This window comes from Crinia signifera, chromosome 9 (genome assembly GCF_055691185.1).
Source record: "Crinia signifera chromosome 9, ASM5569118v1, whole genome shotgun sequence".
NCBI lineage: Eukaryota > Metazoa > Chordata > Amphibia > Anura > Myobatrachidae > Crinia > Crinia signifera.
Genome location: NC_139225.1, coordinates 148412227 through 148440211, shown reverse-complemented (window position 1 = coordinate 148440211; position 27985 = coordinate 148412227). Strand labels below are relative to the sequence as shown.

The window sequence follows — 27985 nt, the reverse complement described above, 5'->3', positions numbered from 1 at the left end:
GCCCTGCCGACTATAGTTTGTTGGTACAGGCTTAACACTGGTCCCTAATCCATAGCCTGCATTTGTCTGCTGTCGGATATTCTGTCCATCTGTCTGGTAAATACAATATGTGCCCCCTGGCTTGCCGGTGCTGCTACACTATCCCGCTAGTCTGTACCACCTGGCCTGCCTGTGCTGTTCTGCACTTCGGCTCACATGTACCACCTGGCCTGCCTGTGCTGCTCTGCACTTGGGTTATCTGTACCCCCTGGCTTGCCGGTGCTGCTACACTATCCTACTATTCTGTACCACCTGGTCTGTCTGTGCTGCTCTGCACTCGGGTTATCTGTACCACCTGGCCTGCCGGTGCTGCTACACAATCCGGCTAGTCTGTACCACTTGGCCTGCCAGGGCAGCTCTGCAATCAAGGTACTCTGTATCACTGATGCAGCTCTACAGTCCAGCCAATCTGAGCTATTCAGCCTGACGATGCTGCTCTGCAATCCGCCTAATCTGTTTTACCTGGCCTGCTGGTGTGTGCTCTGCAGTCCAGCCAATCTGAGCAACATGTCCTGCTGGTGCTGCTATGCATCCGGCATACCTGTATACCTGTCCTGCCTAGCAATTCAGCACACCTGTATTACCTTTCCTGCCGCTGCTCTGCTGCAATCCAGTTATCCAGTCATTCCTGACCTGCCTGTACAACTCCATACCTCCGTATTGCTCACCATGACCCTCTTGTGAAGTCCTGTGCTTTGATGAGCTGCTATAGCATGAGAACATGAGACCTGGTGGCAGCTTAAGTACCGGTGAATATGTTCAAGTTCTATGGAACAATAGCTGCTGTTATAGGCTAGACCTCTCCAGCATTTTTATAACAATCTCATCAAAGCATACAGGAATTCTGTAACATGTTTAGCTGAAATGGAAATCTCCCTAGCACGGATAGCATTACCACAATGTCTGAGCCAATGGCCAAGGAGCTGGAGTGGTGTCTGAGCCAATGGCCAAGGTGCTAGAGTACAACATTCTCAGTATCAATAAATATCTCCTTCAGGGGAATTTCCCAGAAATACTTTAATAAAAAAACTAGAAATGCTACCAATGTGTCAGTCACTTTCCGCAGATGTTAGATGCTGTTTAATACAATTCAAGAGAGGGTAAATATTGCTTGCAGGAAATTTTAGGCAAAGATCATAGCACAGATACCAGGCTGACTACAAACCTGTGGGTATAGTCTGAATGCTCTGGATCCGGCAGCACAGATGGTGTAATGGTTAGTATTGCTGACTCACAGAATTGAGGTCATGGTTTGATTCTTTTTTTTTTTTAAATTGAGTCTTTATTTATAATTTCATAACATTCAACATACAAAAATATCATATAATTCATAACATACACTTTTATCTACACAACACAACATACACGTTCCTGCAATTCCTCCCTCCCATTCCTAACCATGCCCATTATCCCAAGACTAGTTCCTCTGTCAATTCTCACCCCTATATTACCCCTATCATGATTTACCCTAAATTTAACCCATCTTTATACTGATTATATATGCCATTTATTTCTAGTAGGGCAATAAACTGCAGCTCTCATTCTTTTTATTTTTATAAAAATTTATATAATTCCTTGTATAGCATTATATACTGTGTAAATCTGCATACTGTGCTAGAGAAAAGAGAAATGTACATTATTCTATAGTGTATCCAGCGTTATTAAATATAGTGCTACTTCTAACACTCGTGATTTATTTATAGTGTTGCCTGTTATTTAAAATTTTACCAACATCTTTATATATTTCAATCAAATTAATTATACAATCCATAATTACGTGAACATTTTTTATATAGTTGATATAGTTTTCTTTATAGAATTATATACTGTGTACATCTGCATGCCGTGCAAAAACATAAAATAAGTAGATTATTTTTACCCGTCTCCTATTCTAAACAGTGAATATAATGTTGCTCACAACGTGATTCTAGCTTATCACTATTTTTTTTTATATATATATATATATATATATATATATATATATATTTTCCTGGTGTTGCTCGGCACTCCGGACGATAAAGCCAGCTACCGTGGTGCCCTCAATCAGATAATATAGTCCAAAGTTCTAGCGTGTCTCCCAGGGGTCCCGGATAGAACAGAGAGCGGCACTCAAACTATTTTGAGAAATCAAGGTTTACCACCTTTACCACCTTGAAAATTAAACCTTGATTTCTCAAAATCCGTTTGAGTGCCGCTCTCTGTTCTATCCGGGACCCCTGGGAGACACGCTAGAACTTTGGACTATATATATATGATGACTTTGAGTGGCAGTGCAGTCTACAAAGACTTGGTAGAAATATGAGACTTAAAGAACATTTTCAGGACACTATCTCTGTTCAGGACTCCAGCACTATTGGTGCATTTATACGACGCCAACATCTGTCGAAATTTGACCCTGTTAGCAACAACACATCAATTAAAACATATACTAGATTGCTTAATGACTCTATGATACGATTTAATGCAGCTAATCGCACTGTACATCATAATTTATCTAGAAATGAACAACAGGCCTTGAAATCACTAGGTGGTGATGAAAGTATCACTATCCGCCCCGCCGATAAGGGGGGCGGTATAGTGATACAAGATATAGGGACATATCGTTCAGAGTTATACCGTCAACTATCTGACAGCAATGTATATTGTAAATTAGATAGCGACCCGACTAAAGAGTTTCAAAGGGAATTGTTTGAACTTATTGATTGTGCTGTGCTACAGGGACTATTGGATAAAAAATGTGCTGAAGCCCTTAAAATTAAGAATCCTGTAATCCCTGTCTTGTATTCATTACCAAAGATTCATAAAAACAGTGATAACCCCCCTGGCAGACCTATCATCTCTGCCAGGGGGAGTCTCTATCAACCGGTGTCACAACTGCTTGACATGCTTATTCAGCCATTCATTACTGTACAGCCTCATTTTTTGAAAGACACGACCAGTTTTCTGAATGTAATTGCTGCCATGGATGATTTACAGGAACATACCATTATGTGTGTAATGGACGTGTCAAGTTTATACACGTCCATTCCCCACATTCAAGGGCTCTCAGCCATGAGTGATTTCCTCAAAAATTTGACCAACTTTGAATTTAATATCCCTCTGTATTTGGATTTTTTGCGCTTGGTTCTTACCAAGAATTATTTTTTATTCGATGGGTCTATGTATCTGCAGACGTCCGGGTGTGCAATGGGGGCGGCGGTCGCTCCAGCATACGCCAATGTGTTTATGTTTAATTTTGAAAAAGAACTCATTTTTGGACACCGCTTTGGCCAGCACATCCGGGCGTTCTGCAGATACATAGATGACCTGTTTATGTTTTGGAATGGCGGGGAAGAACTGTTTATTACCATGATGGAAGAGATTAATGCAGCTGACACGCCCATTAAATTCACGTATAAAATCAGTAAAAGTATGATAGAATTTTTGGACGTGTCTGTCTCTTTAAATAATGGTAACATTGAAACCTCGGTCTTTAGAAAACCGACCGATAGGAATACACTCCTTCTTGCAAGCAGTCACCATCCCCCGCCCCTTAAAAACGGGTTACCATACTCGCAGATGGTACGTGCCAGGCGTATTTGCAGTGATCCTTCCAAAGTTGAAGAGGAATTGGATCTCATTGTCGAGAAATTTCATGTCAGGGGCTATGCATTGGACAGACTACTTCAGTCCAAACAAAGAGCCCTTAAATTAAATAGAACCAACTTATTGAAACCTGCTGTTAAAAAAATGGATAAAGTGTTCCCGTTTATTTCCAAATTTGATTCGTCCAGCATGGTAGTCCCTATTGCCAGCAGAGCCTTATGGCCAATTGTGGCTACTGATAAAAATTTACCTGCCTTTAGAGATATACGACCTTTAACGTGTTATACACGTGGTCGCAACCTGAGGGATATACTGGTACACTCAGATGTTACAGGGTTTAACCCAGAGGTACGTTCCAAAACAGTATATAAGAAGCCCGGTTGCTATAAATGCCCTAAATGTGCCACTTGTAACTTTTTAATTGCTACAGATCGATTTAAACACCCTCATACTGATAAAATATATCGCATGAGACATGTTCTCACTTGCGATACTCAGTTCGTTATTTATGCAATTATCTGTCCATGCAATTTATTTTACATTGGTATGACTTCAAGGAAGTTCAAAGAAAGGATGGCATTACATAGGTCCTCAATTAAGGCAGCACTGGCTGGAAAAAAGGCAGACCAACCGGTAGCAATTCATTTCAGGGAGAAGGGTCATGCATTGGAATCACTACGGTATCTGATCATTGATCATGTGCCTCCGTCTAATCGTGGCGGCGATAGAGTAAAACGCTTATTAAAACTGGAGGCTTCATGGATCTATAGATTAGATACCGTAGCGCCTAATGGCCTGAATGAACGTATTGTTTGGAGTTCATTTATGTAGGATCTTTATCTCCTTTTGCAAATTCCTGCTGTGATAAATGTACATTTATAAATATAATCTATGTATGATGCAAACTGCCTTGATTGCCATTTGGCAATATATTGTGTATTTAACTTTATCTATGTTTCCTTCATTTGTTTTTAATTCATTTTGTGTGGTATTGGTTTAGTTGCGTGTATTGGGGTGGTGAGGCGGGGTGGCTAATTTTGGAGGTGTGAGCTCCTAGTGGCCATCCTCTCTCCCCTCCTATATACTATGCAATTTTTGTATATAATGTTGCTGAGATATGGTTCTGGTCGGGGACATCGTGAGATTGCTCCATGTGTGTGAGACATGGAGTTTTGACCCCGATGTCTCATACCTGAGCCATCTGTCGGCACTATTTTTGTATTTTATTCTATACATTTAGGTTATTGTTTATATATGTTCTGGGTGTGCCGATCCTTGGGTCCAACTTCCTATCCCTGACCCGCTATTCTGGTTCCCAACACGGTAAAGTATCCATGACTACGCTGACGCCAGTGAGAGAGGCTGTCAGGTAGTACATGTGACGTCCGTGTGGGGGTGTGCTAGAAGGCGGGATACTCCCTGACTACTAACACATCAAGCGTCGGGTTTCCATAGTGCTGAGGGAAGCGTGTGTGAGACGCTGACGTCATCGCAGTGGGACCCTGTACGCAGGTGTGTGTTGTGAGTCGGGAGGCTGGGACGGGAGATTGGCGCCAACTGGGGAGGTACTTAAGGTATGTGCTGTACACTGTTCAAATTGTCTATATTGCCTCTTGAGAAAGGGGGAAACCCCGAAACGAGCCGTTGGGGCGCTAATAAATACTTCACCGCTTTTGAAGATATTGCTGCAGTGACGTGTCTGTTTTCCGGTGTCCGGTGGGAGCTGGGGAACTTCTCATTTGTTTGATCCTGACAAAGGCACGCAGCGTGTGGATTATTGTGGAGAGTGCTGGTCCGTTGGCCATATATATATATATATATATATATATATATATATATATATATATTGCCCCAATTTATACTTCTTGTACTTAATTACCATTCGTCACCTTATAGTAAATTGAGCTGTGCCAATATCCCCATATATTCTGTAGATTCCCCCGTGAGGCGTATACAAATTTTTCATGATCATGTGTAGAGTTTACTAGGTTCAGCCATTCTGCAACCTCTGGTCCTTTAGCTGCCATCCAATATCTAGCAGTGATTACTTTTGCTAAGGCGGATAAGTTCCTAGCCATTTGCGTCATGTCACATGGCATATTACCCTCCCTCCATACCCCCAACAGTACATTGATTTCACTTAGTTGACTCCTGGGAATTCCTATGCGAACCATGATTTTAGTTACCTTATCCCAAAATCTGGCCACCACCTGACACCTCCATAGTAGGTGCCAAAATGTATCCTCTCCTTCCCCACACTTGGGGCACTTATCGGATTTTGCTCCATTGAATCTTTTTAGCTTTACTGGGGTAATATATATCCTATGCAGAATATTGAACTGTATCTGCTGTACCCGCATTGAATTGGTGGCCGATTTATGAACGGATAAGGCCACTCTCCAGCTTAACTCATCCAGCTGAGGAATATCTTCCACCCATTTAGCCCGTACAGACCCCAGTTCCTAAGCTTGAATATATGAATGCAGGAAATTATAAAGTTTGGATAATCGCTTACCCTGTCCCAATTGTTTAAGGAGTTTTTTACATGGAGACTCTTCAATACACACCGGTTCGCCCCTACCATATTGGTTCAGGGCACTCCGTATTTGAAGGTACCTAAAGAACATTTCTCTTGGAACCTCGTACTCAGTTTGTAGCTGGACAAAGGATTTCAGCGCCCCACCCTGATATAACTGTCCCATTGTTTCTATCCCGTAGGTACTCCAGACCCTCCCCCCCTGTTGTTCTTTAATGGCCTTTACTGTCTGTATCGAAAGAATGGTTTGATTCTTACCTTATTGTTTGTATATTATCCCCTTGCTTGCATGGGTTTCATCTCTGGTGTTCTAGTTTACCAAAATCTACTGACAGGTAAATTGTCTCCTAACAAATACTAACCGTAGTGTGTAAGTGCGCGCGTGTACATGGGCAGACTAGGTTGGCCAAGTGGTTCTGATCTACTGTCACATTCTATTGCCCTGGTGATAAGTCTGAGTGAGGGACTTATATCCAATCCAAAACAATCAATTAAGCCTCCGCTGTGCTCTGGTGAAAACCTGCCTTGCAAATGAATGTGTATGCTGTGCGGATGGATATGTATGCTGTGCGGATGGATGTGTATGCTGTGCGGATGGATGTGTATGCTGTGCGGATGGATGTGTATGCTGTGCGGAGGGATGTGTATGCTGTGCGGAGGGATGTGTATGCTGTGCGGATGGATATGTATGCTGTGCGGATGGATGTGTATGCTGTGCGGATGGATGTGTATGCTGTGCGGATGGATGTGTATGCTGTGCTGGTGGATGTGTATGCTGTGCGGATGGATGTGTATGCTGTGGGGATGGATGTGTATGCTGTGGGGATGGATGTGTATGCTGTGCGGATGGATGTGTATGCTGTGCGGATGGATGTGTATGCTGTGCGGAGGGATGTGTATGCTGTGCGGAGGGATGTGTATGCTGTGCGGAGGGATGTGTATGCTGTGCGGATGGATATGTATGCTGTGCGGATGGATATGTATGCTGTGCGGAGGGATATGTATGCTGTGCGGATGGATGTGTATGCTGTGCGGAGGGATATGTATGCTGTGCGGATGGATGTGTATGCTGTGCGGAGGGATATGTATGCTGTGCGGATGGATGTGTATGCTGTGCGGAGGGATATGTATGCTGTGCGGATGGATGTGTATGCTGTGCGGATGGATGTGTATGCTGTGCGGAGGGATGTGTATGCTGTGCGGATGGATGTGTATGCTGTGCGGAGGGATGTGTATGCTGTGCGGAGGGATGTGTATGCTGTGCGGAGGGATGTGTATGCTGTGCGGATGGATATGTATGCTATGCGGAGGGATGTGTATGCTGTGCGGATGGATATGTATGCTGTGCGGAGGGATGTGTATGCTGTGCGGATGGATGTGTATGCTGTGCGGGTGGATGTGTATGCTGTGCGGGTGGATGTGTATGCTGTGCGGAGGGATATGTATGCTGTGCGGATGGATGTGTATGCTGTGCGGAGGGATGTGTATGCTGTGCGGAGGGATGTGTATGCTGTGCGGAGGGATGTGTATGCTGTGCGGATGGATGTGTATGCTGTGCGGATGGATGTGTATGCTGTGCGGATGGATGTGTATGCTGTGCGGATGGATGTGTATGCTGTGCGGGTGAATGTGTATGCTGTGCGGGTGGATGTGTATGCTGTGCGGAGGGATGTGTATGCTGTGCGGATGGATAAGTACGGCTGCACATCCATTCGCACCTGAGTGAAAATGTCCAAAACCCATCGTAACAGCCAATTGAATGATTGTGAGCTGGACACAACGCGTTGCAGCCATTACGTAGCGCAGGACTTACTCAGCGCCTACGATGAATACAGGCATATCCGACCTTCTAGTGACGTCATGCACCCTCCCCTAACAGGATTTGGCACGCCAAGCGTTTTCGGTACTTGTGTATTGGCCGGGCGCCCACTAAGCAAATTGCTTAGCGGGCGATTCTGCGTAAGAAAACCGCATTGCAAGCGTTTTTGCGTGCAATGCGATCGCATGCAATGCGATGCGATTTTCGTATGTCATTTATTCACTGCTCTCTGCCCGCGGGTGCATGCGATTTTATATGGTGCGATGCCATTTAATTTTCTATACACATCTATGAGATGCAATGAGATTTAGGCACCCCCCCCCCCCCCCCCACTATCCACGACACCCTGAAGCATGGCAAGCGCAGCGGAACGCGTCCTCCCGACCTTTTCATACACCCACTATCTACACCGGCATGGAGTTGATTTTATATAGTGTGGCGAGCGGAATACATGTAACATAATCCACGTGCGCTCGCCACACTATATCAAATCAACTCCACGCCAACGTGGATAGTGGGTGTATGAAAAGGTCGGGAGGACGCGTTCCGCTGCACTTGCCATGCTTCAGGGTGTCGTGGATAGTGGTGGGGGGGGGGTGCCTAAATCTCATTGCAGTAATTCTTCTCATAGAAGTGTATAGTAAATCAAATGGCATTGCACCATATAAAATCGCATTCGAGCAGAGAGAGCAGTGAATAAATTACATAGGAAAACCGCATCGCACGCAAAAAACGCATGCGATTTTCCTACGGTGCCATACGTATGATAATTGGGCGCCCTGATAATACACAAGTACCGCGCTTTCCCTGACACTCCCAGCGGTCTTTGCATACCATGGGTTTATCTTGCCACTCCCAAAAAACGTCCGGTTTCCACTCCCACACACCCACTCCCTGTCAATCACCCTGTGAACGACCAGCAAACAAATAGTTGTAGGAGTTCATCGCAATACGGCTAAGCACATGCCCAGACTATCGATAATCAACTGCTGTGTGAATTCGCTGTCATACAATCATGTCTGAATCAGGCCCTCAGTCCCCTCAGATCCCCAAAGTTTGGGTGAACAGTATGCCAGCCCCTGGCTCACTGTGGTACAGTCATACACACAATAGGCACACATTACTGTTGTATTATTTCCTGTATTCCCTACCGAGTGCTGCTCCCTACTGTATCCCATCATGTTCCCTGCACCCATACCTCCCAACTTTGTCACCTCATGATGCGGGACGATGCTCCTGTGCGCCGGAGGCGTGCCGAAATTTTCGGGGGGCGTGGCCTATACTCTCAGCTCTTCCGCGAGGCCACGCCCCCATTTTGCCGCTATGAGGGCATGACCCAGAGGCTCTGTGAGCCTCTAGCCATGCCCCCAGTCCCGCACAGCGTTTATTCCCCGCTGCTTAGCAGCTGACAGGGGGGACTCCCAACAGCCCCCCCACACCGCGGGACACTGCCGCCCGCGGGTGGGACATCGGGACAGGCCCTGACAATCGGGACTGTCCCGATAAAATCGTGACTGTTGGGAGATATGCCTGCACCCATCATATGAAGTAACATTATGCAATGTCTCTCTTAGATCCTAATAAAAACCGGGCATCATACATTGGGATTATTGGTGGCATCATCGCTGTTCTTCTAGTGTTGGCCATTGCTGTTACTGGGATCGTTCTGTACAGGAGACGCTCAGGTGAGTGTGACAGTCACAGGGTGATGCAGGCAGAGACACTGGGCGGGATGCTCGAAAGTGAAAACTAACTAAAACCCCTTCCCTGGGCACCGTTGTGGAGGGACTCACCATCTTATGCTGGCGATACCCTATAGAAGCCTAGGGCTTCTCTCCGCAGCGCTGTTTAAGCTATCCATTACCCAGCATGTCCTGCGGCCCGTGTCGGCACTTTGCCGAGTGACGGCATTATGTCATTATGATTTCAAAAGAGTAAAGACAGTTGTGTGACAATAAATGGCTTCACCCAACCACTGACCATGAGTGATAGAGAAGTTTGTGAGTCATCATTCATATTCTCTGACAAATGGCCGGAGAATCACACATTCTATGTAGCCTTATGAGCACAGCTTGTATTAAGCCTGGTGAAGTGATAAAGTGGTGATGAAGTGGAAGGAGATAATGCACCAGCCAATCGGCTGTATTTGAAAGATTACATTTGGGAGCTGATTGGTCTGAAGATCGACATGCAGGAAGGTCGACATGACTGATTGTCGACATGGGTTAGGTTGACAGGGTAATTAGGTTGACACAAGCATTAGGTCAACATGGGGAAGGTCGACATGGGGTTTTTCACACTTTTTTTAGCTGACAGGCGGCATTTCCTGCCCTACCATCCACTAGGGCAGGGCTGGGCAATAGTGGCCCTCCAGCTGTTGATGAACTACACATCCCAGGATGCTTTGCATTAGTTTTGCTATGTAGCCATGCTGAAACTGATGCAAGGCATGCTGGTATGTGTAGTTCATCAACATCTGGAGGGCCGCTATTGCCCAGCCCTGCACTAGGGCGTGGTGGGAGAATAAAATAGTGTGCCGGGCGTAGCGTGGCACTGTGCCCGAAGCATGGCGAGCGCAGCAATCCATGCAAGGAGACGCGGTACTACGTTTCAGTGTCCATGACATTCGGGTAAAAAAAAAGTGAAAAACCCCATGTCGACCTTTTGACTGTTAACCTTCCACATGTCGACATAATGCTTGTGTCGACCTAATGACCCTGTCGACCTAACCAATGTCTCCATCAGTCATATCGACCTTCAGTCATGTCGACCTAATGCTTGTAGACCTAGTTCATGTCTGTCCATAACCCTTCCACTTTATCTCCACTATCACTTCACCAAGCTTAATACATCTGCCCCTTACACAACAGAACTATTTAAACACGCAAGGGATAGACATAAGGACATTCTTACAAAGAAATAAGTATCAAATAGGGTTAAAAAAAAGAAGCAGACTAGATCTGTGTCTCTATGACTCCCACCTGTAGCAGTACAGAGACACATCTACAACAGCAGAGTAATCGGCTAATCCAGTTGTTCCCAAACTTTTTTTAATCACGGCACCCTAGAGCATCAAAATGTTTTCAATGTTTCTTATTGAGAAATTTATAAAAAAATATTAAATTACGTGCATTGTGTTTATATGTCACAGTTATCTGGTGAGGGACAGGATTTGCTCCTGTTTGTCCACATATGTTATGATTGGCAGCCACCAGCACTGGTTTTGCCTGGTACATTGACCATTAATAATATGAATTGATCCTGGTCCACCAACCCAAGGCACCCCTGCAAGTGTCCTGATGCACCCCAGGGAGCCTAGGCACACCGTTTGGGAACCACTGGGCTAATCCATGTCATGATTCCTGCAAATAAGGCTCATGTTGTGCTGATCTGGGAAGTCTTTATGCCCCCACTCCCCACACTGCCCCACTGATCTGCTAAATTCAGAAAAGCTAAATTTAGTAACAAGTACAGAACTCCAGGAATTGCTGCCTGTGACAGAGCGTCAGTCGCTCCGTATGGCACAGAGAGGATATAGGTGTATGAGGACATATCTGTACATCCATGAGAAGATGCGGGTCTGACTAACGCTGCTCATTCATTTGTAAAGAGATCGTAGGCACCGAGTGTTCCTGCTCTTACCCCAGTCTCTTGTGTTTTAGGGATGAATCCTGGTCCTCTCTATGCTCCTGCCCCCAGTAAGTACCACTGCTACAGTATTATCTGCCCTGTCCTATATGTATGTTACACATGTGAATGAGAGTAAGGATTTATTTATTAAGTTAGTTATAAAGTGCACCCAAATTCTGCATCTTATAAACTGCTTTTCCTACCACCGTACCAGGTATAGTGTGTACACACAAAGACACACAAACACACACACAGCATTGAGACACCAATCACACCTATGGGATACGGTGAGGCCAGTGTACTGTAATCACACCCAGTGGCGTAACTACAAATTTTGCTCCCCCCTGCCAAAAAAGATTCTGACGCCCCCCTTCCCCCACTCACACACATTTTGTAATGCTCATTAGACAATATGCCACACAACATAATGCCCCTTACACATGCAGTTGCAGCCTTTCTTGCATCATTTGCTGCAGTTGTGTCTGCAGCTTTAGCTTAAAACTGCTGGTGCATATTTATGCGCCAAGGACTGAAACTGCCTGTCAGTGTATACAGATGCTGCAATCATGCTTTGTGCATCCTTAAATGCCACTTTTGATTGCACTGAATCAGGCCCATAGTGTTGTATACTATGCCATAGTGGTGATGCTGTATCACACCACTCAACTGCATCCAACATCACCCTGGTCAAAATCAGGGCCATAATGCTGTATATGGCCCTATAGTGGTGCTTGTACATCTCTGACATGCGCCCAAAATTGCCACTGGTCAGTCAGGCTCAGGCCCATAATGTTGTATACTATGCCTAACACTGTATATATAAATAATCACATGTAGCTTTTAAACATAGTCGTGCTCTATGAGGTTTTACTCACTTAATTGGCTAGGCACTGGCTTTGGTTGTTCTGTACAGAGGCAGGGTAGCAGCTAGATCCCCAAGTTCATTGCAGCAGGCAGCTCTGCTCTGCATGATTGTTTAAACATTTTGCAGAGTGAGCTGGAGGCAGAGCCATCAGCTTGGGCTCTGCAGAGGGGTATGATGGTGCGACTGCACATGTGCAGTAGCTTCACCAGCGGCCATATTCCCTTGGTCGTGATTCGGCTTCTGCTGCTCAGAACGCTGTTGATTGGAGCTGAGCTCCGATCGCAGGAGCGGCCAGCAGGGGGGTGATGGAGCGGCGCTCCAAGCGCAGCAGCAACTAGCAGGGGGTGATGGAGCGGCGCTCCAAGCGCAGCAGCTAGCAAGTGGGGATGGAGCGGAGCTCCGAGTACGGCAGGAGGTTGATGGAGCGGACCTCCGAGCACAGCAGACTGAAGGGTCGCCGGGACCGACTGACAGGAATTCGTCAGCCAACACTGACCGCAGCGCACTCGGGCGGGAGGGAGGAAGGCACACAGCTACGAGGTACGGTTTCTACTGATTAAGCAGGCGGCAGCTACTGCGCCTGCCACATCATCCTGGACCCGGCGCTCCCCACAGACCCCGCAGGCGCTGGCTCCCCCAAGCCGCCGCGAGGGCTGCCTCACCATAGCTACGCCACTGATCACACCTATACTCTGAGTAACATAACGTGTACAATAAGCGGGTTATACAGGTGGGATACGGTGAGGTCAGTGTACTGTAATCACACCTATACTCTGAGTAACATAACGTGTACAATAAGCGGGTTATACAGGTGGGATACGGTGAGGTCAGTGTACTGTAATCACACCTATACTCTGAGTAACATAATGTGCACAATAAGCGGGTTATACAGGTGGGATACGGAGAGGTCAGTGTACTGTAATCACACCTATACTCTGAGTAACATAACGTGTACAATAAGCGGGTTATACAGGTGGGATACGGTGAGGTCAGTGTACTGTAATCACACCTATACTCTGAGTAACATAACGTGTACAATAAGCGGGTTATACAGGTGGGATACGGTGAGGTCAGTGTACTGTAATCACACCTATACTCTGAGTAACATAACGTGTACAATAAGCGGGTTATACAGGTAGGATACGGTGAGGCCAGTGTACTGTAATCACACCTATACTCTGAGTAACATAACGTGTACAATAAGCGGATTATACAGGTGGGATACGGTGAGGTCAGTGTACTGTAATCACACCTATACTCTGAGTAACATAACGTGTACAATAAGCGGGTTATACAGGTGGGATACGGTGAGGTCAGTGTACTGTAATCACACCTATACCCTGAGTAACATAACGTGTACAATAAGCGGGTTATACAGGTGGGATACGGTGAGGCCAGTGTACTGTAATCACACCTATACTCTGAGCAACATAACGTGTACAATATGCGGGTTATACAGGTGGGATACGGTGAGGCCAGTGTACTGTAATCACACCTATACTGAGTAACATAACGTGTACAATAAGCGGGTTATACAGGTGGGATACGGTGAGGCCAGTGTACTGTAATCACACCTATACTCTGAGTAACATAACGTGTACAATAAGCGGATTATACAGGTGGGATACGGTGAGGTCAGTGTACTGTAATCACACCTATACTGAGTAACATAACATGTACAATAAGCGGGTTATACAGGTGGGATACGGTGAGGTCAGTGTACTGTAATCACACCTATACTCTGAGTAACATAACGTTTACAATAAGCGGGTTATACAGGTGGGATACGGTGAGGTCAGTGTACTGTAATCACACCTATACTGAGTAACATAACGTGTACAATAAGTGGGTTATACAGGTGGGATACGGTGAGGCCAGTGTACTGTAATCACACCTATACTCTGAGTAACATATCGTGTACAATAAGCGGGTTATACAGGTGGGATACGGTGAGGTCAGTGTACTGTAATCACACCTATACTGAGTAACATAACATGTACAATAAGCGGGTTATACAGGTGGGATACGGTGAGGTCAGTGTACTGTAATCACACCTATACTCTGAGTAACATAACGTGTACAATAAGCGGGTTATACAGGTGGGATACGGTGAGGTCAGTGTACTGTAATCACACCTATACTGAGTAACATAACATGTACAATAAGCGGGTTATACAGGTGGGATACGGTGAGGTCAGTGTACTGTAATCACACCTATACTCTGAGTAACATAACGTTTACAATAAGCGGGTTATACAGGTGGGATACGGTGAGGTCAGTGTACTGTAATCACACCTATACTGAGTAACATAACGTGTACAATAAGCGGGTTATACAGGTGGGATACGGTGAGGCCAGTGTACTGTAATCACACCTATACTCTGAGTAACATATCGTGTACAATAAGCGGGTTATACAGGTGGGATACGGTGAGGTCAGTGTACTGTAATCACACCTATACTGAGTAACATAACATGTACAATAAGCGGGTTATACAGGTGGGATACGGTGAGGTCAGTGTACTGTAATCACACCTATACTCTGAGTAACATAACGTGTACAATAAGCGGGTTATACAGGTGGGATACGGTGAGGTCAGTGTACTGTAATCACACCTATACTGAGTAACATAACGTGTACAATAAGCGGGTTATACAGGTGGGATACGGTGAGGTCAGTGTACTGTAATCACACCTATACTCTGAGTAACATAACGTGTACAATAAGCGGGTTATACAGGTGGGATACGGTGAGGTCAGTGTACTGTAATCACACCTATACTGAGTAACATAACGTGTACAATAAGTGGGTTATACAGGTGGGATACGGTGAGGCCAGTGTACTGTAATCACACCTATACTCTGAGTAACATAACGTGTACAATAAGTGGGTTATACAGGTGGGATACGGTGAGGCCAGTGTACTGTAATCACACCTATACTCTGAGTAGTATAACTTGTACAATAAGCAGGTTATACAGGTGGGATACGGTGAGGTCAGTGTACTGTAATCTCACCTATACTCTGAGTAAGATAGCGTGTACAATAAGCGGGTTATACAGGTGGGATACGGTGAGGCCAGTGTACTGTAATCACACCTATACTCTGAGTAACATAACGTGTACAATAAGTGGGTTATACAGGTGGGATACGGTGAGGTCAGTGTACTGTAATCACACCTATACTCTGAGTAACATAACGTGTACAATAAGTGGGTTATACAGGTGGGATACGGTGAGGTCAGTGTACTGTAATCACACCTATACTCTGAGTAACATAACATGTACAGTAAGCGGGTTATACAAGTGGGATACGGTGAGGCCAGTGTACTATAATCACACCTATACTCTGAGTAACATAACATGTACAATAAGCGGGTTATACAAGTGGGATACGGTGAGGCCAGTGTACTATAATCACACCTATACTCTGAGTAACATATCGTGTACAATAAGCGGGTTATACAGGTGGGATACGGTGAGGTCAGTGTACTGTAATCACACCTATACTCTGAGTAACATAACTTGTACAATAAGCAGGTTATACAGGTGGGATACGGTGAGGTCAGTGTACTGTAATCACACCTATACTCTGAGTAGTATAACTTGTACAATAAGCGGGTTATACAGGTGGGATACGGTGAGGTCAGTGTACTGTAATCACACCTATACTCTGAGTAACATAACGTGTACAATAAGCGGGTTATACAGGTGGGATACGGTGAGGCCAGTGTACTGTAATCACACCTATACTCTGAGTAACATAACGTGTACAATAAGCGGGTTATACAGGTGGGATACGGTGAGGTCACTGTACTGTAATCACACCTATACTCTGAGTAACATAACGTGTACAATAAGCGGGTTATACAGGTGGGATACGGTGAGGCCAGTGTACTGTAATCACACCTATACTCTGAGTAACATAACATGTACAATAAGCGGGTTATACAGGTGGGATACGGTGAGGTCAGTGTACTGTAATCACACCTATACTCTGAGTAGTATAACTTGTACAATAAGCAGGTTATACAGGTGGGATACGGTGAGGTCAGTGTACTGTAATCACACCTATACTCTGAGTAACATAACGTGTACAATAAGCGGGTTATACAGGTGGGATACGGTGAGGCCAGTGTACTGTAATCACACCTATACTCTGAGTAACATAACGTGTACAATAAGCGGGTTATACAGGTGGGATACGGTGAGGTCAGTGTACTGTAATCACACCTATACTCTGAGTAACATATCGTGTACAATAAGCGGGTTATACAGGTGGGATACGGTGAGGTCAGTGTACTGTAATCACACCTATACTGAGTAACATAACATGTACAATAAGCGGGTTATACAGGTCGGATACGGTGAGGCCAGTGTACTGTAATCACACCTATACTCTGAGTAACATAACGTGTACAATAAGCGGATTATACAGGTGGGACACGGTGAGGTCAGTGTACTGTAATCACACCTATACTGAGTAACATAACATGTACAATAAGCGGGTTATACAGGTGGGATACGGTGAGGTCAGTGTACTGTAATCACACCTATACTCTGAGTAACATAACGTGTACAATAAGCGGGTTATACAGGTGGGATACGGTGAGGTCAGTGTACTGTAATCACACCTATACTGAGTAACATAACGTGTACAATAAGTGGGTTATACAGGTGGGATACGGTGAGGCCAGTGTACTGTAATCACACCTATACTCTGAGTAACATAACGTGTACAATAAGTGGGTTATACAGGTGGGATACGGTGAGGCCAGTGTACTGTAATCACACCTATACTCTGAGTAACATATCGTGTACAATAAGCGGGTTATACAGGTGGGATACGGTGAGGTCAGTGTACTGTAATCACACCTATACTGAGTAACATAACATGTACAATAAGCGGGTTATACAGGTGGGATACGGTGAGGTCAGTGTACTGTAATCACACCTATACTGAGTAACATAACATGTACAATAAGCGGGTTATACAAGTGGGATACGTTGAGGCCAGTGTACTATAATCACACCTATACTCTGAGTAACATAACATGTACAATAAGCGGGTTATACAAGTGGGATACGGTGAGGCCAGTGTACTATAATCACACCTATACTCTGAGTAACATATCGTGTACAATAAGCGGGTTATACAGGTGGGATACGGTGAGGTCAGTGTACTGTAATCACACCTATACTCTGAGTAACATAACTTGTACAATAAGCAGGTTATACAGGTGGGATACGGTGAGGTCAGTGTACTGTAATCACACCTATACTCTGAGTAGTATAACTTGTACAATAAGCGGGTTATACAGGTGGGATACGGTGAGGTCAGTGTACTGTAATCACACCTATACTCTGAGTAACATAACGTGTACAATAAGCGGGTTATACAGGTGGGATACGGTGAGGCCAGTGTACTGTAATCACACCTATACTCTGAGTAACATAACGTGTACAATAAGCGGGTTATACAGGTGAGATACGGAGAGGTCAGTGTACTGTAATCACACCTATACTCTGAGTAACATAACGTGTACAATAAGCGGGTTATACAGGTGGGATACGGTGAGGCCACTGTACTGTAATCACACCTATACTCTGAGTAACATAACGTGTACAATAAGCGGGTTATACAGGTGGGATACGGTGAGGTCACTGTACTGTAATCCAGGGGCTGGCTGGCAACTTTCAGCCTGGGGGGCAACACAAGCAAGTGGCCCACCACCCTCGCCATCGTTTCACCACCCTTCCCTCTCCCCTCTAGTATGCAGCAATTATTAAACAATCATTCCCCCACACACACCCGAAATGGGAACAGCGCACTGCAAAATGTTACACTGTAATGCCCATTACACATAAAGCCACACACCGTAATGCCCATTAAACATATTTGCCTGCTTTAACCCATGGAGTGCCACTGTTTGTTCATTACATACATGTGTGTAGTAAGGTGTATACCGCCTGTGTGTGTGAGGTGAATACTGCTTATGTGTATTGAGGTGTATACCGCCTGTGTATAGTAAGGTGTATTCCGCTTGTGTGTAAGGTGTATACTGCCTGTGTGCAGTAAGATGTATACCACCTGTGTGAAAGTTATATATTGCCTGTGTGCAGTTAGGTGTATACCACTTGTGTGTAAGGTGCATCTCTAGTAACTATTTTCGGCAGCTGAAAATGGTGTTCCTGGGGTGTCTGGATTCCGCTTCCAGTGCGGCTGCATGTGTGTATGTTGTTAGATGTGTATATATCGGTATACCATTATAGAGATGGAGAGATGGAGAGAGAGAGAGAGATGGTATTAAGGAAACAGAGAGAATGCAAGAGAGCAGAAAGGGAAAAAGAGGGAAACAATGTCAGCAAGACAAGTGAGAGTGGGAGAGAAAGTCAGAGAGAGGGAGTGGGATCAAGTAGAAGAGAAACTACTAGGTCGAGGTGGGCACGAGCAGGTGAGAGAAGGAGAGATGGGCTATAACTTGCAGGGAAGGGGTTTCAGGCACACGCAGGAGATAGCAACAGGAGGCATGGATGCAGTCATCATCCTGGTGGTTAGGATGCTGGCGTCCAGTATACCTGAATGCCTTCAGTTCACACGACCTTTGCCAAAACTCTGAGTACCTCAGGATCCTAATGGAATAACAACACCCAGGATACTGATCAGTACAAGTACAGCGCTCCTCCCCCCCCCTATTCAAGCCTGTTACCTGATCAGGTTGATCATAGATGAGTTCATGTGCCTGGCGTTGCTTTCTGCTGCACTGCCTGCCGGATAGTGCCGTGGAGATGGCTCCGCCCCGCTGCCGCTAGGACTGCGAGTGCAGACCCATACTGCTCTGCTGGCCACACTGTCATCCAGGCTCTGACAGACTCTAGAGGTACAGCAGTACCTCTAGAGTCTGTCTCCTCCAAGGCGGCGGCCATTTTGGAGGGGCCGTCGCCATACATGGAGGCCTGTGTGCGGCAGGACCCGGAGACGGCTGCGGCAGCAGGGCTGTGCAAGTTGCACACAGCCGGCCCCGGCCCAGCCACTGCATACCGGCCCGGGGGGCATGTGGCACCCTGCCCCCCGGCCCAGCCCGCCCCTGCTGTAATCACACCTATACTCTGAGTAACATAACGTGTACAATAAGCGGGTTATACAGGTGGGATACGGTGAGGCCAGTGTACTGTAATCACACCTACTGTATACTCTGAGTAACATAACATGTACAATAAGCGGGTTATACGGGTGGGATACGGTGAGGTCAGTGTACTGTAATCACACCTATACTCTGAGTAGTATAACGTGTACAATAAGCGGGTTATACAGGTGGGATACGGTGAGGTCAGTGTACTGTAATCACACCTATACTCTGAGTAACATAACATGTACAATAAGCGGGTTATACAGGTGGGATACGGTGAGGTCAGTGTACTGTAATCACACCTATACTCTGAGTAGTATAACTTGTACAATAAGCAGGTTATACAGGTGGGATACGGTGAGGTCAGTGTACTGTAATCACACCTATACTCTGAGTAACATAACGTGTACAATAAGCGGGTTATACAGGTGGGATACGGTCAGGTCAGTGTACTGTAATCCCACCTATACTCTGAGTAACATAACGTGTACAATAAGCGGATTATACAGGTGGGATACGGCGAGGCCAGGGTACTATAATCACACCTATACTCTGAGTAACATAACGTGTACAATAAGCGGGTTATACAGGTGGTATACGGTGAGGTCAGTGTACTGTAATCACACCTATACTCTGAGTAACATATCGTGTACAATAAGCGGGTTATACAGGTGGGATACGGTGAGGCCAGTGTACTGTAATCACACCTATACTCTGAGCAACATAACGTGTACAATATGCGGGTTATACAGGTGGGATACGGTGAGGCCAGTGTACTGTAATCACACCTATACTTTGAGTAACATAACGTGTACAATAAGCGGGTTATACAGGTGGGATACGGTGAGGTCAGTGTACTGTAATCACACCTATACTGTGAGTAACATAACGTGTACAATTAGTGGGTTATACAGGTGGGATACGGTGAGGTCAGTGTACTGTAATCACACCTATACTCTGAGTAACATAACGTGTACAATAAGCGGGTTATACAGGTGGGATACGGTGAGGTCAGTGTACTGTAAACACACCTATACTCTGAGTAACATAACGTGTAAAATAAGCGGGTTACACAGGTGGGATACGTTGCGGTCAGTGTACTGTAATCACACCTATACTCTGAGTAACATAACGTGTACAATAAGCGGGTTATACAGGTGGGATACGGTGAGGTCAGTGTACTGTAATCACACCTATACTCTGAGCAACATAATGTGTACAATAAGCGGGTTACACAGGTGGGATACGTTGCGGTCAGTGTACTGTAATCACACCTATACTGAGTAACATAACATGTACAATAAGCGGGTTATACAGGTGGGATACGGTGAGGTCAGTGTACTGTAATCACACCTATACCCTGAGTAACATAACATGTACAATACGCAGGTTATACAGGTGGGAATCGGTAAGGCAGTGTACTGTAATCACACCTACAGTATACTCTGAGTAACATAACGTGTACAATAAGCGGGTTATACAGGTGGGATACGGTGAGGTCAGGGTACTGTAATCACACCTATACTCTGAGTAACATAACGTGTACAATAAGCGGGTTATACAGGCGGGATACGGTGAGGTCATTGTACTGTAATCACACCTATACTCTGAGTAACATAACGTGTACAATAAGCGGGTTATACAGGCGGGATATGGTGAGGTCAGTGTACTGTAATCACACCTATACTCTGAGTAACATAACGTGTACAATAAGCGGGTTATACAGGTGGGATACTGTGAGGCCAGTGTACTGTAATCACACCTATACTCTGAGTAACGTAACGTGTACAATAAGCGGGTTATACAGGTGGGATACGGTGAGGCCAGTGTACTGTAATCACACCTATACTCTGAGTAACATAACGTGTACAATAAGCGGGTTATACAGGCGGGATACGGTGAGGTCAGTGTACTGTAATCACACCTATACTCTGAGTAACATATAGTGTACAATAAGCGGATTATACAGGTGAGATACGGTGAGGTCTGTGTACTGTAATCACACCTATACTGAGTAACATAATGTGTACAATAAGCGGGTTATACAGGTGGGATACGGTGAGGTCAGTGTACTGTAATCACACCTATACTCTGAGTAACATAACGTGTACAATAAGTGGGTTATACAGGTGGGATACGGTGAGGCCAGTGTACTGTAATCACACCTATACTCTGAGTAACATAACGTGTACAATAAGCGGGTTATACAGGCGGGATACGGTGAGGCCAGTGTACTGTAATCACACCTATACTCTGAGTAACATAACGTGTACAATAAGCGGGTTATACAGGTGGGATACGGTGAGGTCAGTGTACTGTAATCACACCTATACTCTGAGTAACATATAGTGTACAATAAGCGGATTATACAGGTGAGATACGGTGAGGTCTGTGTACTGTAATCACACCTATACTGAGTAACATAACGTGTACAATAAGCGGGTTATACAGGTGGGATACGGTGAGGCCAGTGTACTGTAATCACACCTATACTCTGAGTAACATAACATGTACAATAAGCGGGTTATACAGGTGGGATACGGTGAGGCCAGTGTACTGTAATCACACCTATACTCTGAGTAACATAACGTGTACAATAAGCGGGTTATACAGGCGGGATACGGTGAGGTCAGTGTACTGTAATCACACCTATACTCTGAGTAACATATAGTGTACAATAAGCGGATTATACAGGTGAGATACGGTGAGGTCTGTGTACTGTAATCACACCTATACTCTGAGTAACATATCGTGTACAATAAGCAGGAAATACACCAGCACAAATTAATGGATCTTTGTTTCTTTACAGCATAAGAAACCACTGAGGAGCATCACACAGGAAACTACAGACGTCCTGTTCTACTTGATATATTGTTACCCTTATTGCTAATTTACTGTGATCCTGGTTACACCGAGTTATTACATCATTGTTACAAGAATCTAATTGTATCTAGAATGTTATAATAAGACATTCTTAGGGGCAGGGAACTCTCTTCCTTCTCTTGTCCGCACAGCCATCCTCTACCTCATTTGTACCTTGCTCTATGTATTCTGAAGTGCTCGGCTGCCTGAATTTATTTCCGCTTTCCTAAACATCCCCTACAATTGCTATGGGCACCCTCTAGTGGTGTGAGCAGGATACACACAGTTCCGTATTCAGACGTGATCGCACGTGCGAGAATTAGAACAACCAGCGTTCAAGTAAGCCACCACCCCGCTAAAGTGAAATCCCGCCTTGTGAAGTAATGTGATTGCATGTATATATCTATTTATGTATGTATGTATATATATATATATATATATATATATATAGATTTATGTACTAGGTGATTCATCGCGCTCTTCACACTGCGCCCCCTTAATTTGTGAACGTTTGCATATGAGAAAGATGGTTAGAATTGTATGAAAGATGCCTGTATTGCAACTTGAGTTATAGGTGAAATGTGTTAAATAGAGAGCATATGATGTGGAAGGGGGTGTGTATTGTTTTGTTTAATTAAAAAGCGGTTACAGAGTAAGATGTACATTGATAGTGTGGATGGTACAGTGACATTTGTGAGTGTGGGTGTGGGGGGCTGTGTGTGCATGTTGTTTAGGTGTGTGGTTGTTTAGTACCGGACGGTGGCCCTGAGTCAGTGTCTCCTCCTACTGGGTGGGAGTTAGGGTGCATGAAAGCAGGAGGCTTGGCTATGAGGCATGATAGGGGTATGTGGGCAACACAGCGTCAGCGACTCCCTAGTGGTGGAAGTTACAGTTCAGGTGGGTGGGTGCCGCGAATCACGGGGGGGGGCTCGGGGGGCTTGCAGAGAATCGCGGGAGGGGCGGGTCGCGGGAGGTGTTTTTTTTTACGCAAATCGCGGCACCACCCTGGCATTAATGCCCTTATGAATACATAAAGTTTTGTTTTAATCGTGGTTATCAGAGATTTGTACTGTATGGTTTTGCATATGATGTACCTCTGATGAGGTGTTTCATATAACTGATTAGTACTGCATAGTAATATTGTCCATTCATTGCCGCATAATTGTCAATTATATCTATTTTCGTTTTAAGGTATCGATATAACATTGTATGCCTATAGAGTTTTGCTGCTATCTGTATGTCCCATTAATGATATCGGCATATGCCGGATTTTAGATTGTATTTGTATTGGTATATGTTAGTTGATAGCATCACCATGGCGACTGAATGCCGGCTTGACGTTGAGCGCTTACGGGTCAGGTGACTCGAGCGCTGTGACGTCAGTGCTGGGCGCCGATCCCTGGACGTGGCGTGCTGCCGGGAGAGCCTTGTGATCTGCTATTTAAGGTATGTGTTTGTAAGTGCATTTTAGCCTGAGGACGATGCTGTGTAGGCATTGAAACATTGCTGTGCATAATTTACTATTGCTTGGAGTGCTGCACCTCTTGTTCCTGTGCATCGTTTATGTGGGCACCCAGCTTGGAGCATTATCAGTGGCTGTACCGGACCCCTGGAGCATTTATATATATACATATATATATATATATTTCGTGTGGGTGTCCGGCACTCCCCGCTCTTATCATGCAATGCTGCTGCCCGGGTGCCTTCCCAGTGGTATGGTGTCCACAAATATTTTCTTCAAAAAGCAGGCGTCACTCCGGGGCTTTAGGTGAAGCAGTCAGGTGAAGTTTATTACTTCCACGGTCTACGCCGTTTCGGGTATTTAACCCTTCGTCAGGACCATAGGAAATCACAACAAAACAGTGTAACAACAGTGAATCAAAGAAAAATCAACTTACATATAGGGGACCCGCCGTGCAGCGTCCTCCTCCGTCTGGGACTCCTGATGACGACTTCCGGGTACTCCCGGAAGTGACCCGGCTGTCCTGGCAGCGGAGGAAGCCGCACTAGGGAAACAGTGTACAAAGTGCCCACAGTTAGTACAGGCTGCATAAAGTGCATTGTGCTTATCAGTTATAGTTTTATACATTTGATCAGTGAAAATACAGTGAGTGATCAGTTAATGAAGAGACGATCTCCTACCTTGCAGATACCCCCCTCCCGCTCCTTCCCGAGGCTCAACTAGCCACTTTAAGTGGGAAGATTACAGAGGAAGAAGTGGTAGCGGCGATCAGATCTATGCGCTCATCAGCAGCGCCCGGCCCAGACGGGTTTTCGGCCTTTTATTATAAACGGTTTGCAAAAGAACTAGCCCCCCATTTAGTGGCCCTGTTTAACAATATACTGGAGGGTGCCTCCTTTCCCCCGGAGACGGCCCTAGCGGATATAGTGGTGATTCCTAAAGCGGGCAGAGACCCAACAATCTGTGCAAACTACAGGCCGATTTCACTATTGAATATTGACCTGAAGATCTATGCAAAAATTCTAGCCAGACGTCTGGCTCCCCTACTCCAATTCCTTGTCCACCCGGACCAGGTGGGTTTTATCCCGGGGCGCCAGGCGTCGGACAACACAAGGCGAGCGATTGACCTTATTCATATAATCCAAAAGCAGAAAAATCCGGCCTTGCTCCTAGCATTAGATGCAGAGAAGGCATTCGATCGTATATCGTGGTCCTTCGCTTTCGCAGTGTTGGAAAAGATGGGCATCTCAGGGCCCTTCTTGGAGGGGGTCAAAGCCCTATATCGTACACCTTCCGCCCGGGTAGTTGTAAACGGGGCGAGGTCAGACCCCTTCAGTATAACCAACGGCACTCGTCAAGGCTGCCCCCTCTCCCCATTAATCTTTGCCCTGGTCATGGAGCCCCTGGCAGCGAGGATACGCAATAACACGTCTATCCATGGCATCAAAGTAGGCTCCTCGGAGCACAAAATAGCATTATATGCAGACGACGTGCTCTTGACCCTCGCCGATCCAATGAGCTCTATCCCCCATTTATTAGCAGAGATTCAACAATACTCCTGCCTTTCTGACTATAAAATAAATGTTGATAAAACCGAAGTTCTTGACTTTCATGTGCCCGGACCCCTTAAAACAGAACTGTTAAAAATACTACCTTGTAACTGGAACAGAAAAAAAGTGAAATATCTAGGTATCTATCTAACACATCATTACCACCAACTTTTTCAAGCCAATTTCCCGAGACTGCTAGACACGATTAAGTCAGACCTTTCCACCTGGTCCTCCCACTTAATCTCCTGGATAGGTAGAATACACTCTATAAAAATGAATATCCTCCCACGCCTGTTGTACCTCTTTCAGACCCTGCCCATATATGTCCCGACTTATGTTTTTAAATTTTTGCAACACCAATCATCACAATTCATATGGGACAAAAAACGCCCCCGTATTAGATTAAAACTACTGCAGAGGCCCTCCTGCCAAGGTGGCCTGGGGATTCCAGATTTCAAGAGATATTACTATGCCTCACAACTGTCCCAGACCGTGCAGTGGTGTAACCCCTGGGGTGCGAACAAAGTATGGGTGAACATAGAAGCAGGGTACTTGGGTCTGAACACTTTGTCCTCCCTGCCGTGGCTACCCAAAACTAAACGTCCGCAATCAACAGTGTCACACCCGGTGGTGTCGCGTGCTCTGGCGGTCTGGGATAGAATGAACAAAACATATAACTTGGCCCCACCACCCTCCCCACTGATACCTTTATTCCATAACCCTGCTTTCCCCCCCGGCTTGGGATGCTCCTCCCTGTCCAGCTGGCTTAAAGAGGGCATTTATTATTTAAACGACATATCGGACAAGGCAACCTTCCCCCAGTTCTCCGAAGTCAGAGAAGGCACATCAATTCCAAACATAGATTTTTTCCGTTTTCTCCAGATTCGCCACTTTCACGCCAAAGTAGTTTCTACAATAATTGCTAGGCCTCTATCCTCCGTTGAATACATTTGTTGGAAGCGCGACTCATCTAAAGGGTTAATCTCTGCACTATACTCCCTGCTAGATCCCTTCACAGCCTCGTCCCGGGATCCTCATGAAAAGGCTTAGGAAAGAGACCTGGGTCTCACCCTGGACGAAGAAGACTGGGAGGAAATACGCGATAATGCAGCATCAAGTTCCATCTGCGTTAAAATCAAAGAAAATACATATAAACTGCTATATCGCTGGTACTACGTCCCCTCTAGGCTGCATAAGATATTTCCTGAGGTCTCTGACAGATGTTGGAGGGGTTGCCCTGCTGAAGGTGACTTCCTCCACATTTGGTGGACCTGCCCCCAAATCACGGGCATTTGGAGAGAAGTAATCGACTTAATCACAACTCTGCTGGGAGTTACGGTGCCAAGGGACCCCAGATACTTCCTCCTCCCACTGAAGCCCCCCGAGCTTTCCCAACATCAGCACAAACTACTAAGACATATATCGTCGGCAATGACTTGTCAAATTGCGGCTGATTGGAAAAAACCCACTCCAGCCCCAATACAGGCAATTCTCACACGGGTGTGGTATGTATATAAGATGGAATACATTACTGCAACTTTACGCCACTCACTTAAGTCCTTTCAAAAGGTTTGGGACCCGTGGCTTTCACATCAAAACGTGCCACCCCCGTTTGAGCCATGTTAATGGAGGCCATCCCCCCCCCCCTCACCTCCCAGTCCCCCCCTCACTCGTTCTTCTCTTGTTCCTTCCTCCCCAATCCCTCCCTCCTCTCTATCTCTCCCCTGATGTCACGCCCTTCTCTTTCCCCTCTTTCTATTTCTCAGCTCTCTTCTTGTACTATGTTAAATACAGAAAATTTGGCAAATTGTGATACTCGCTGTCTTGATATTTTGTGAAAACAGCTGGTCTGTAAAGCTTGTTTATCCGTGTATTTGCTCAATAAAATTGTTTACATAAAAAAAAAGAAAATACAGTGAGTGAGTAATGTAAAAAATATCATCTATTAAAAACCAACATACAATGAGAAACAATTATGCTCATGAAAGACGCACTTTTCCCTGGTCTTATTCATAAACGGCCACTAGATGGCAGTGTTGCCAAACAACTCACAATGGTAATACATATTAATACATTCCTTTTTGTTCCTTATAATGCTCTAATGTACCATTGGCATATCAAAGTTGTTACATGCCACTTAAAGCTATGAGATATATGCAGCAACTAATGTTATTACTATAAACATATTTTTATAAACATATTTTTATCTACCTTCTTGTGTATTTAATAACTGTTTGTTAATTCTTATTTATATGCTTGTTTTATCTCATAGTCCCCACCGGGACCCTTCCTCTAGTTACAGGCTGTGTTTTAATATCACAAAAAACTACCAAGGTAATCGGCCGCCATGCGAATTTGCAGCCATGCGATCAGGTCTGAATCGGGCCCATGACAGCATTTAGCACAGAACTCCTGTCTGCGGCAGCGGTGGAACATTCCTATAATGTAGGGACCGTTGGGAGATAAGCAGACATTGCCAAAAATAGAGAAAAGATCTAAAAATGTAATT

At 45.2% G+C, this 27985-nt stretch overlaps 1 pseudogene across 1 annotated transcript in view; it reads left to right on the top strand.

The window, feature by feature from the left end:
- The window catches only part of LOC146036974 (class I histocompatibility antigen, F10 alpha chain-like), a 67301-nt pseudogene extending 43953 nt beyond the window's left edge, over nucleotides 1-23348 (top strand). Inside the window, exons 5-7 of the transcript XR_014460975.1 lie at nucleotides 9554-9664; nucleotides 11642-11677; nucleotides 22412-23348. The product of XR_014460975.1 is annotated as a class I histocompatibility antigen, F10 alpha chain-like (transcript). The remainder of the gene's footprint in view (nucleotides 1-9553; nucleotides 9665-11641; nucleotides 11678-22411) is intronic.
- Nucleotides 23349-27985: the final 4637 nt, after the last annotated feature.